A 14,816-nucleotide genomic window follows, 5' to 3' on the forward strand; every position below is an offset into this window, starting at 1 on the left:
GCACACACACTCCTGCACACACACACCTACACACACACTCCTACACACACACTCCTACACACACACTCCTACACACACACTCCTACACACACACTCCTACACACACACTCCTACACACACACACCTACAGACACACACTCCTATACCCACACACTCCTATACACAAACACACTCCTATACCCACACACTCCTACACCCACACTCCTACACCCACACTCCTACACCCACACTCCTACACCCACACTCCTACACCCACACTCCTACACCCACACTCCTACACCCACACTCCTGCACCCACACTCCTGCACCCACACTCCTGCACCCACACTCCTGCACCCACACTCCTGCACCCACACTCCTGCACCCACACTCCTGCACCCACACTCCTGCACCCACACTCCTGCACCCACACTCCTGCACACACACTCCTGCACACACACTCCTGCACACACACTCCTACACACACACACCTACACACACACTCCTACACACACACTCCTACACACACACTCCTACACACACACTCCTACACACACTCACACCTACAGACACACACTCCTATACCCACACACTCCTATACCCACACACTCCTATACACAAACACACTCCTCTCCACACACTCCTACACCCACACTCCTACACCCACACTCCTACACCCACACTCCTACACCCACACTCCTACACCCACACTCCTACACCCACACTCCTACACCCACACTCCTACACCCACACTCCTGCACCCACACTCCTGCACCCACACTCCTGCACACACACTCCTATACACACACACACTCCTATACACACACACTCCTACACACACTCTTATACACACACACACACACTCCTATACACACACACACTCCTATACACACACACACTCCTATACACACACTCCTACACATACACACACTCCTACACCCACAGTCCTACACCCACACACCTACACCCACACACCTACACCCACACTCCTACACCCACACTCCTACACCCACACTCCTACACCCACACTCCTACACCCACACTCCTACACCCACACTCCTACACCCACACTCCTACACCCACACTCCTGCACCCACACTCCTGCACCCACACTCCTGCACCCACACTCCTGCACCCACTCTCCGACAGACACACTCTCCGACAGACACACTCTCCGACAGACACACTCTCCGACAGACACACTCTCCGACAGACACACTCTCCGACAGACACACACTCCGACAGACACACACTCCGACAGACACACACTCCGACAGACACACACTCCGACAGACACACACTCCGACAGACACACACTCCGACACACACACACTCCTACACACACACACTCCTACACACACACACTAACAGACACACACACACCTACAGACACACACACCTACAGACACACACACCTACAGACACTAACTCCTACGCAGATACACTCCTACACACACTCACACATACTCCGACACACACACTCCTACACACACACTCCTGCACACACACTCCTGCACACACACTCCTGCACACACACTCTCCTGCACACACTCTCCTGCACACACTCTCCTGCACACACACTCCTGCACACGCACACCTGCCCACACACTCCTGCACACACACTCCTGCACACACACACTCCTGCACACACACACTCCTGCACACACACTCTCCTGCACACACTCTCCTGCACACGCACACCTGCCCACACACTCCTGCACACACACTCCTGCACACACACTCCTGCACACACTCACACCTACAGACACACACTCCTGCACACACACTCCTGCACACACTCACACCTACAGACACACACTCCTATACCCAAACACTCCTATACACACACACACTCCTATACACACACTCCTACACACACACTCCTACACACACACTCCTGCACCCACACTCCTGCACCCACACTCCTGCACCCACACTCCTGCACCCACACTCCTGCACCCACACTCCTGCACCCACACACTTCGACAGACACACTCTCCGACAGACACACTCTCCGACAGACACACTCTCCGACAGACACACACTCCGACAGACACACACTCCGACACACACACACTCCGACACACACACACTCCGACACACACACACTCCGACACACACACACACTCCGACACACACACACACTCCGACACACACACACACTCCGACACACACACACACTCCGACACACACACACTCCGACACACACACACTCCGACACACACACACACTCCTACATACACTCCTACACACTCACCTATACAGACACACTCCTACACACAAACTCCAACACACACCTATGCACACACACTCCTATACACACACACCCCTATATACACACACACTCCTATACATACACACACTCCTCCAAACACACTCCTACACCCACACTCCTACTCCCACACGCCTAGACACACACTCCAACAGACACACACTCCTACACACACACTCCTACACACACTCACTCCTACACACACACTCCTACACACACACTCCTACACACACACACTCCTACACACACTCTTCTACACACACACACTCCTACACACACACTCTCCTACACACACATGTACAGACACACCTACACACACATCAACAGACACACACACACCTACAAACACTAACACCTACACATAAACGCACCTACACACACACTCCTACACACACTCCTACACACTCACCTATACACACTCACCTATACAGACGCACTCCTACACACACACTCCTACACACACACACTTATACACAAAAACCTATATACACACACCTATACACACACACACCTACAGACACACACTCCTATACCCACACACTCCTGTACACACACTCCTCTCCACACACTCCCACACCCACACTCCAACACCCACACTCCGACAGACACACACTCCGACAGACACACACTCCGACAGACACACACTCCGACAGACACACACTCCGACAGACACACACTCCGACAGACACACACACCTACAGACACACACACCTACAGACACACACTCCTATACGCACACACTCCTATACACACACACACTCCTATACACACACTCCTACACACACTCCGACACACACCTACAGACACACACACCTACAGACACACACACCTACAGACAGACACTCCTATTCACACACACGCTCCTATACACACACTCACCATACTCCTACACAAACACACTCCTACACACACACACATACACTCCTACACACACACACCTACGGACACACACTCCTATACCCACACACTCCAATTCACACACACACCCCTATACACACACACACTCCTATACACACACACACTCCTATACACACACACACTCCTATACACACACACTCCTACACACACTCTTATACACACACACACACTCCTATACACACACACACTCCTATACACACACACACTCCTATACACACACACACTCCTATACACACACTCCTACACATACACACACTCCTACACCCACACTCCTCCACCCACACGCCTAGACACACTCCGACAGACACACACACCGACAGACACACACGCCGACAGACACACACGCTGACAGACACACACGCCGACAGACACACACGCCGACAGACACACACGCCGACAGACACACACGCCGACAGACACACACGCCGACAGACACACACTCCGACAGACACACACGCCGACAGACACACACGCCGACAGACACACACGCCGACAGACACACACGCCGACAGACACACACGCCGACAGACACACACGCCGACAGACACACACTCCGACAGACACACACTCCGACACACACACACTCCGACACACACACACTCCGACACACACACACTCCGACAGACACACACTCCGACAGACACACACTCCGACAGACACACACTCCGACAGACACACACTCCGACAGACACACACACCTACAGACACACACTCCTATACCCACACACTCCTATACACACACACACTCCTATACACACACTCCTACACACACACACTCCTGCGCACACACTTCTGCGCACACTCCGACAGACGCACACTCCGACAGACGCACACTCCGACAGACGCACTCCTGCACACACACTCCTGCACACACACTCCTGCACACACACTCCTGCGCACACACTCCTGCGCACACACTCCTGCGCACACACTCCTGCGCACACACTCCTGCGCACACACTCCTGCGCACACACTCCTGCGCACACACTCCTGCGCACACACTCCTGCGCACACACTCCTGCGCACACACTCCTACACACACTCCTACACACACTCCTACACACTCAGCTCTGCACACTCACCTATACAGACACACTCCTACACACAAACTCCTACACACACAGTCCTACACACACTCCTACACACACACACTCCTACACATACACCTATACACACACACACCTATACCCACACACTCCTTTACACACACACTTCTATACACACACCCCTCTCCACACACTCCTACACCCACACTCCTACACCCACACTCCTACACCCACACTCCTACACCCACACTCCTACACACACACACTCCTACACACACACACACTCCTACACACACACACACACACACACACACACACACACACACCTACACACACACACTCCTACACAGACACACTCCTACACACACACACTCCTACACACACACTCCTACACACACACACTCCGACACACACACACTCCTACACACAAACACTCCAATACACACACACTCCGACACACACACTCCGACACACACACCCCTACACGCACACACCCCTACACACACCCCTACACACACCCCTACACACACCCGTACACACACTCCTACACACACTCCTACACACACTCCTACACACACTCCTACACACACTCCTACACACACTCCTACACACTCACCTATACATACTCACCTGTACAGACACACTCCTGCACACACACTCCTACACACACTCCTGCATACTCACCTATACACACTCACCTATACAGACACACTCCTACACACACACTCCTACACACACTCCTACACACACACACACTCCTACACATACACCTATACACACACACACCTATACCCACACACTCCTATACACACACACTCCTATACACACACACTCCTATACACACACACTCCTATACACACACACTCCTATACACACACTCCTACACCCACATTCCTACACCCACATTCCTACACCCACATTCCTACACCCACATTCCTACACCCACACTCCTGCACCCACACTCCTGCACCCACACTCCTGCACCCACACTCCTGCACCCACACTCCTGCACCCACACTCCTGCACCCACACTCCGACAGACACACACTCCGACAGACACACACTCCGACAGACACACACTCCGACAGACACACACTCCGACACACACACACTCCGACACACACACACTCCGACACACACACACTCCGACACACACACACTCCGACACACACACACTCCGACACACACACACTCCGACACACACACACTCCGACACACACACACTCCGACACACACACACTCTGACACACACACACTCCGACACACACACTCCTACACACAAACACACTCCTAAGCACACTCCTACACACACACTCTTCTGCACACACACACTCCTGCACACACACTTCTGCACACTCACCTATACACACTCACCTATACAGACACACTCCTACACACAAACACCTACACACACTCCTACATACTCACCTATACACACTCACCTATACAGGCACACTCCTACACACACACACTCCTACACACACACACTCCTACACACACACACTCCTACACACACACACTCCTACACACACACACTCCTACACACACACACTCCTACACACACACACTCCGACAGACACACACTCCGACAGACACACACTCCGACAGACACACACTCCGACAGACACACACACTCGACAGACACACACGCCGACAGACACACACGCCGACAGACACACACTCCGACAGACACACACTCCGACAGACACACACTCCGACAGACACACTCCTACACACAAACACACTCCTAAACGCACTCCTACACACACACTCCTGCACACACACTTCTGCACACACTCCTACACACACTCCTACACACTCACCTATACACACTCACCTATACAGACACACTCCTACACACAAACTCCTACACACACTCCTACATACTCACCTATACACACTCACCTATACAGACACACTCCTACACACACACACTCCTACACACACACACTCCTACACACACACACTCCGACAGACAGACACTCCGACAGACACACACTCCTACACGCACAGACTCCTACACGCACACACTCCTACACGCACACACTCCTACACGCACACACTCCTACACGCACACACTCCTGCACGCACACTCCTACACACACACACTCCGACAGACACACACTCCTACACGCACACACTCCTACACGCACACACTCCTACACGCACACACTCCTACACGCACACACTCCTACACCCACACACTCCTACACCCACACACTCCTACACCCACACACACACTCCTACACACACACACTCCTACACACACACACTCCTACACACACACACTCCTACACACACACACTCCTACACACTCACACTCCTACACACTCACACTCCTACACACACACTCTCCTACACACACACACTCCTACACACACACTCCTACACACACACTCGCCTACACACACATGTACAGACACACCTACACACACATCAACAGACACACACACACCTACAGACACTAACTCCTACACACATACACTCCTACACACACACTCACACATACTCCGACACACACACTCTTACACACACACACCTACACACAAATACACTCCTGCACACACACCTCTGCACACACACTCCTACACACACACTCTCCTACACACACACACTCCTACACACACACTCTCCTACACACACATGTACAGACAAACCTACACACAGATCAACAGACACACACACACCTGCTGACACTAACTCCTACACAGATACACTCCTACACCCACACTCCTGCACCCACACTCCTGCACCCACACTCCTGCACCCACACTCCTGCACCCACACTCCTGCACCCACACGCCTACACCCACACGCCTATTCACACTCTCCGACAGACACACACTCCGACAGACACACACTCCGACAGACACACACTCCGACAGACACACACTCCGACAGACACACACTCCGACAGACACACACTCCTACACACAAACACACTCCTAAACGCACTCCTACACACACACACACTCCTGCACACACACTCCTACACACACTCCTACACACACTCCTACACACACTCCTACACACTCCTACACACTCACCTATACAGACACACTCCTACACACAAACTCCTACACACACTCATACATACTCACCTATACACACTCACCTATACAGACACACTCCTACACACACACACTCCGACAGACACACACTCCGACAGACACACACTCCGACAGACACACACTCCGACAGACACACACTCCGACAGACACACACTCCGACAGACACACACTCCGACAGACACACACTCCTGCATGCACACTCCTACACACACTCCTACACACTCACCTACACATACTCACCTGTACAGACACACTCCTACACACAAACCCCTACACACACACTCCAACACACGCTCCTACGTACTCACCTATACACACTCACCTATACAGACACACTCCTACACAAACACACTCCTACACACACACTCTCCTACACACACACTCTCCTACACACACACTCTCCTACACACACACTCTCCTACACACACACACTCCTACACACACACTCTCCTACACACACACACTCCGACACACTCACCTATACAGACACACTCCTACACACACACTCCTACACACACCTATACACACACACTCCTATACGCACACACACTCCTATACGCACACACACTCCTATACATACACACACTCCTCCAAACACACTCCTACTCCCACACTCCTACTCCCACACGCCTAGACACACACTCCGACAGACACACACTCCTACACACACACTCCTACACACACTCACTCCTACACACTCACTTCTACACACACACTCCTACACACATATTCCTACACACACACACTCCTACACACACACACTCCTACACACACACACTCCTACACACACACACTCCTACACACACACTCTTCTACACACACACTCTCCTACACACACATGTATAGACACACCTACACACACATCAACAGACACACACACCTACAGACACTAACTCCTACACAGATACACTCCTACACACACACTCCTACACACACTCCTACACACTCACCTGTACACACTCACCTATACAAACACACTCCTACACACAAACTCCTACACACAAACTCCTACACACGCACTCCTACACACACACTCCTACACACACACTCCTACACACACACTCCTACACACACACTCCTACACACACACTCCAACACACACACTCCTACACACACACTCCTACACACATACTCCTACACACACACTCCTACACACACACTCCTACACACACACACACTTATACACACAAACCTATATACACACACCTATACACACACACACCTATACACACACACCTATACACACACACCTATACACACACACACCTACAGACACACACACCTATACGCACACACTCCTATACACATGCACACACTCCTATACACACACACACACTCCTATACACGCACACTCCTATACACGCACACTCCTATACACGCACACTCCTATACACGCACACTCCTATACACACACACTCCGACACACACACACTCCTACACACACACTCCTACACACTCACCTATACAGACACACTCCTACACACAAACTCCTACACACACTTATGCACACACACTCCTATACACACACACTCCTATACGCACACACACTCCTATACATACAGACACTCCTCCAAACACACTCCTACACTCACACTCCTATTCGCACACTCCTATTCGCACACTCCTATTCGCACACTCCTATTCGCACACGCCTAGACACACACTCCGACAGACACACACTCCTACACACACACACACTCCTACACACACACTCCTACACACACACTCCTACACACACACTCCTACACACACACACACTTATACACACAAACCTATATACACACACCTATACACACACACACCTATACACACACACACCTATACACACACACACCGATACACACACACACCTACAGACACACACACCTATACGCACGCACACACTCCTATACACACACACACACACTCTTATACACACACACACTCTTATACACACACACACTCTTATACACACACACACACTCCTATACACGCACACTCCTATACACACACACTCCTATACACGCACACTCCTATACACACACACTCCTATACACACACACTCCTATACACACACACACTCCTATACACACACACACTCGTATACACACACACACACACACTCCTATACACACACTCCTATACACACACTCCTATACACACACTCCTACACACATACTCCTACACACACACTCATACACACACACTCCTACACACACACTTATACACACAAACCTCTATACACACACACACCTATACACACACAACTATACACACATACACCTACAGACACACACACCTATACGCACACACTCCTATACATATGCACACACTCCTGTACACACACACACACACTCTTATACACACACACACTCTTATACACACACACACTCCTATACACGCACACTCCTATACACACACACACTCCTATACACACACACACTCGTATACACACACACACACTCCTATACACACACACACTCGTATACACACACACACACTCCTACACACACACACTCTCCTACACACACATGTACAGACACACCTACACACACATCAACAGACACACACACACCTACAGACACTAACTCCTACACAGATACACTCCTACACACACTCACATACACTCCTACACACACACTCCTATACACACACTCCTGCACACACACTCCGACAGACACACACACCGACAGACACACACACCGACAGACACACACTCCGACAGACGCACACTCCGACAGACGCACACTCCGACAGACACACACTCCGACACGCACACACTCCGACACGCACACACTCCGACACGCACACACTCCGACACGCACACACTCCGACACGCACACACTCCTACACGCACACACTCCTACACACTCACCTATACAGACACACTCCTACACACAAACTCCTACACACACTTATACACACACACTCCTATACGCACACACACTCCTATACGCACACACACTCCTATACATACAGACACTCCTCCAAACACACTCCTACACCCACACTCCTACTCCCACACGCCTAGACACACACTCCGACAGACACTCACTCCTACACACACACTCACTCCTACTCACACTCACTCCGACACACTCACTCCTACACACACACTCCTACACACACACTCTTCTACACACACACTCTTCTACACACACACTCTTCTACACACACACTCTTCTACACACACACTCTCCTACACACACACTCTCCTACACACACATGTACAGACACACCTACACACACATCAACAGACACACACACCTACAGACACTAACTCCTACACAGATACACTCCTACACACACACTCCTATACACACACACACACACACACTCCTATACACATACACACACACACTCCTATAGACACACACACTCCTATAGACACACACACTCCTATAGACACACACACTCCTATACATGCACACACTCCTATACACACACACACTCCTGCACACACACTCCTGCACACACACTCCTGCACACACACTCCTGCACACACACTCCTGCGCACACACTCCTGCACACACACTTCTGCACACACACTCCTACACACACACACACCTATACACACACACCTATACACACATACCTATACACACACACCTATACACACACACCTATACACACACACCTATACACACACACACACCTATACACACACACACACCTATACACACACACCTATACACACACACCTATACACACACACCTATACACACACAAACCTATACACACACACCTATACACACACACACCTACAGACACACACACCTATACACACACACACCTATAGACACACACACCTATACACACACACACCTACAGACACACACACCTACAGACACACACACCTATGCGCACACACTCCTATACACATTCACACACTCCTATACACACACACACTCCTATACACACACACACTCGTATACACACACACACACACTCCTATACACACATACTCCTACACACACACTCATACACACACACTCCTACACACACACTCCTACACACACACACTTATACACACAAACCTATATACGCACACCTATACACACACACACGTATCCACACACAACTATACACACATACACCTACAGACACACACACCTATACGCACACACTCCTATACACATGCACACACTCCTATACACATGCACACACTCCTATACACACACACACACTCCTATACACACACACACTCCTATACACACACACACTCCTATACACACACACACTCGTATACACACACACACAAACTCCTATACACACACACACACCTATACACACACACACCCGTATACACACACACACTCCTACACACACACTCTCCTACACACACATGTACAGACACACCTACACACACATCAACAGACACACACACACCTACAGACACTAACTCCTACACAGATACACTCCTACACACACACACTCACACACACTCCTACACACACACTCCTGCACACACACTCCTGCACACACACTCCTGCACACACACTCCTACACACACACACTCCGACAGACACACACTCCGACAGACACACACTCCGACAGACACACACTCCGACAGACACACACTCCGACAGACACACACTCCTACACACACACACTCCTACACACACACACTCCTACACACACACACTCCTACACACACACACTCCTACACACACACACTCCTACACACACACACTCCTACACACTCACCTATACAGACACACTCCTACACACAAACTCCTACACACACCTATACACACACACTCCTATACGCACACACACTCCGATACATACACACTCCTCCAAACACACTCCTACACCCACACTCCTACTCCCACACGCCTAGACACACACTCCGACAGACACACACTCCTACACACACTCACTCCTACACACACACTCCTACACACACACTCCTACACACACACTCCTACACACACACACTCCTACACACATACTCCTACACAGACACACTCCTACACACACCCTCTTCTACACACACACTTTCCTACACACACATGTACAGACACACCTACACACACATTAACAGACACACACACACCTACAGACACTAACTCCTACAAAGATACACTCCTACACACACACTCCTACACCCTCACCTGTACACACTCACCTATACAGACACACTCCAACACACAAACTCCAACACACAAACTCCAACACACAAACTCCTACACACACACTCCTACACACATACTCCTACACACACACTCCTACACACACACACTTATACACACAAACCTATATACACACACCTATACACACACACACACACCTATACACACACAACTATACACACGTACACCTACAGACACACACACCTATATGCACACACACCTATACACACAAACCTATACACACAAACCTATACACACACACCTAGACACACACACAACTATACACACACACCTCCAGACACACACCTATACACACACACACCTATACACACACACCTACAGACAAACACACCTATACGCACACACACCTATACACACACACACTCCTATACACACACACACTCCTATACATGCACACACTCCTATACACGCACACACTCCTATACACGCACACACTCCTATACACACACACACTCCTACACACACACTCCTACACACACACTCCTACACACACACTCCTACACACACACTCCTACACACACACTCCTACACACACACTCCTACACACACACTCCTACACACACACACCTATACACACACACCTCTCCACACAAACCTATACACACACACACCTATACACACACAAACCTATACACACACACCTATACACACAAACCTATACACACACACCTATACACACAAACCTATACACACACACCTATACACACACATACCTATACACACACACCTATACACACACACAGACCTATACACACATACCTACAGACACACACCTATACGCACACACTCCTATACACACACACAGTCCTATACACATACACTCACACACTCCTATACACACACACTCCTATAGACACACACACTCCTATACACGCACACACTCCTATACACGCACACACTCCTATACACACACACTCCTACACACACACTCCTACACACACACTCCTACACACACACTCCTACACACACACTCCTGCACACACACTCCTGCACACACACTTCTGCACACACACTTCTGCACACACACTCCTGCACACACACTTCTGCACACACACTCCTGCACACACACTCCTACACACACACTCCTACACACACACACCTACACACACACACCTATACACACACACCTATGCACACACACACCTATACACACACACCTATACACACACACACCTATACAGACACACACCTATACAGACACACACACCTATACACACAAACCTATACACACAAACCTATACACACACACCTATACACACACCTACAGACACACACACCTATACACACACACACACACACCTATACACACACCTACAGACACACACTCCTATACACACACACACACTCCTATAGACACACACACTCCTATACATGCACACACTCCTATACACACACACTACTACACACACACTCCTGCACACACACTCCTGCACACACACTCCTGCACACACACTTCTGCACACACACTTCTGCACACACACTTCTGCACACACACTCCTGCACACACACTCCTACACACACACACCTATACACACACACCTATACACACACACCTATACACACAAACCTATACACACTCACACACCTATACACACACACCTATACACACACAAACCTATACACACACACCTACAGACACACACACCTATACACACACACACCTATACACACACACCTATACACACACAAACCTATACACACACACCTATACACACACACCTATACATACACACCTTCATACACACACACCTATACACACACACACACCTATACACACACACCTATACACACACACCTATACACACACACCTATACACACACACCTATACACACACACCTATACACACACACCCCTATACACACACACCTATACACACACACCTATACATACACACCTACAGACACACACACCTATACGCCCACACTCCTGTACACATGCACACACTCCTATACACAAACACACACTCTTATACACACACACTCCTATACATGCACACTCCTATACACACACACTACTACACACACACTCCTGCACACACACTCCTGCACACACACTCCTGCACACACACTTCTGCACACACACTTCTGCACACACACTTCTGCACACACACTCCTGCACACACACTCCTACACACACACACCTATACACACACACCTATACACACACACCTATACACACAAACCTATACACACTCACACACCTATACACACACACCTATACACACACAAACCTATACACACACACCTACAGACACACACACCTATACACACACACACCTATACACACACACCTATACACACACAAACCTATACACACACACCTATACACACACACCTATACATACACACCTTCATACACACACACCTATACACACACACACACCTATACACACAC

The sequence above is a fragment of the Chiloscyllium plagiosum genome, unplaced genomic scaffold (assembly GCF_037043375.1).
Source record: "Chiloscyllium plagiosum isolate Xiang-an unplaced genomic scaffold, Cpla_swu_hap1 HiC_scaffold_1, whole genome shotgun sequence".
Taxonomy (NCBI): Eukaryota; Metazoa; Chordata; class Chondrichthyes; order Orectolobiformes; family Hemiscylliidae; genus Chiloscyllium; species Chiloscyllium plagiosum.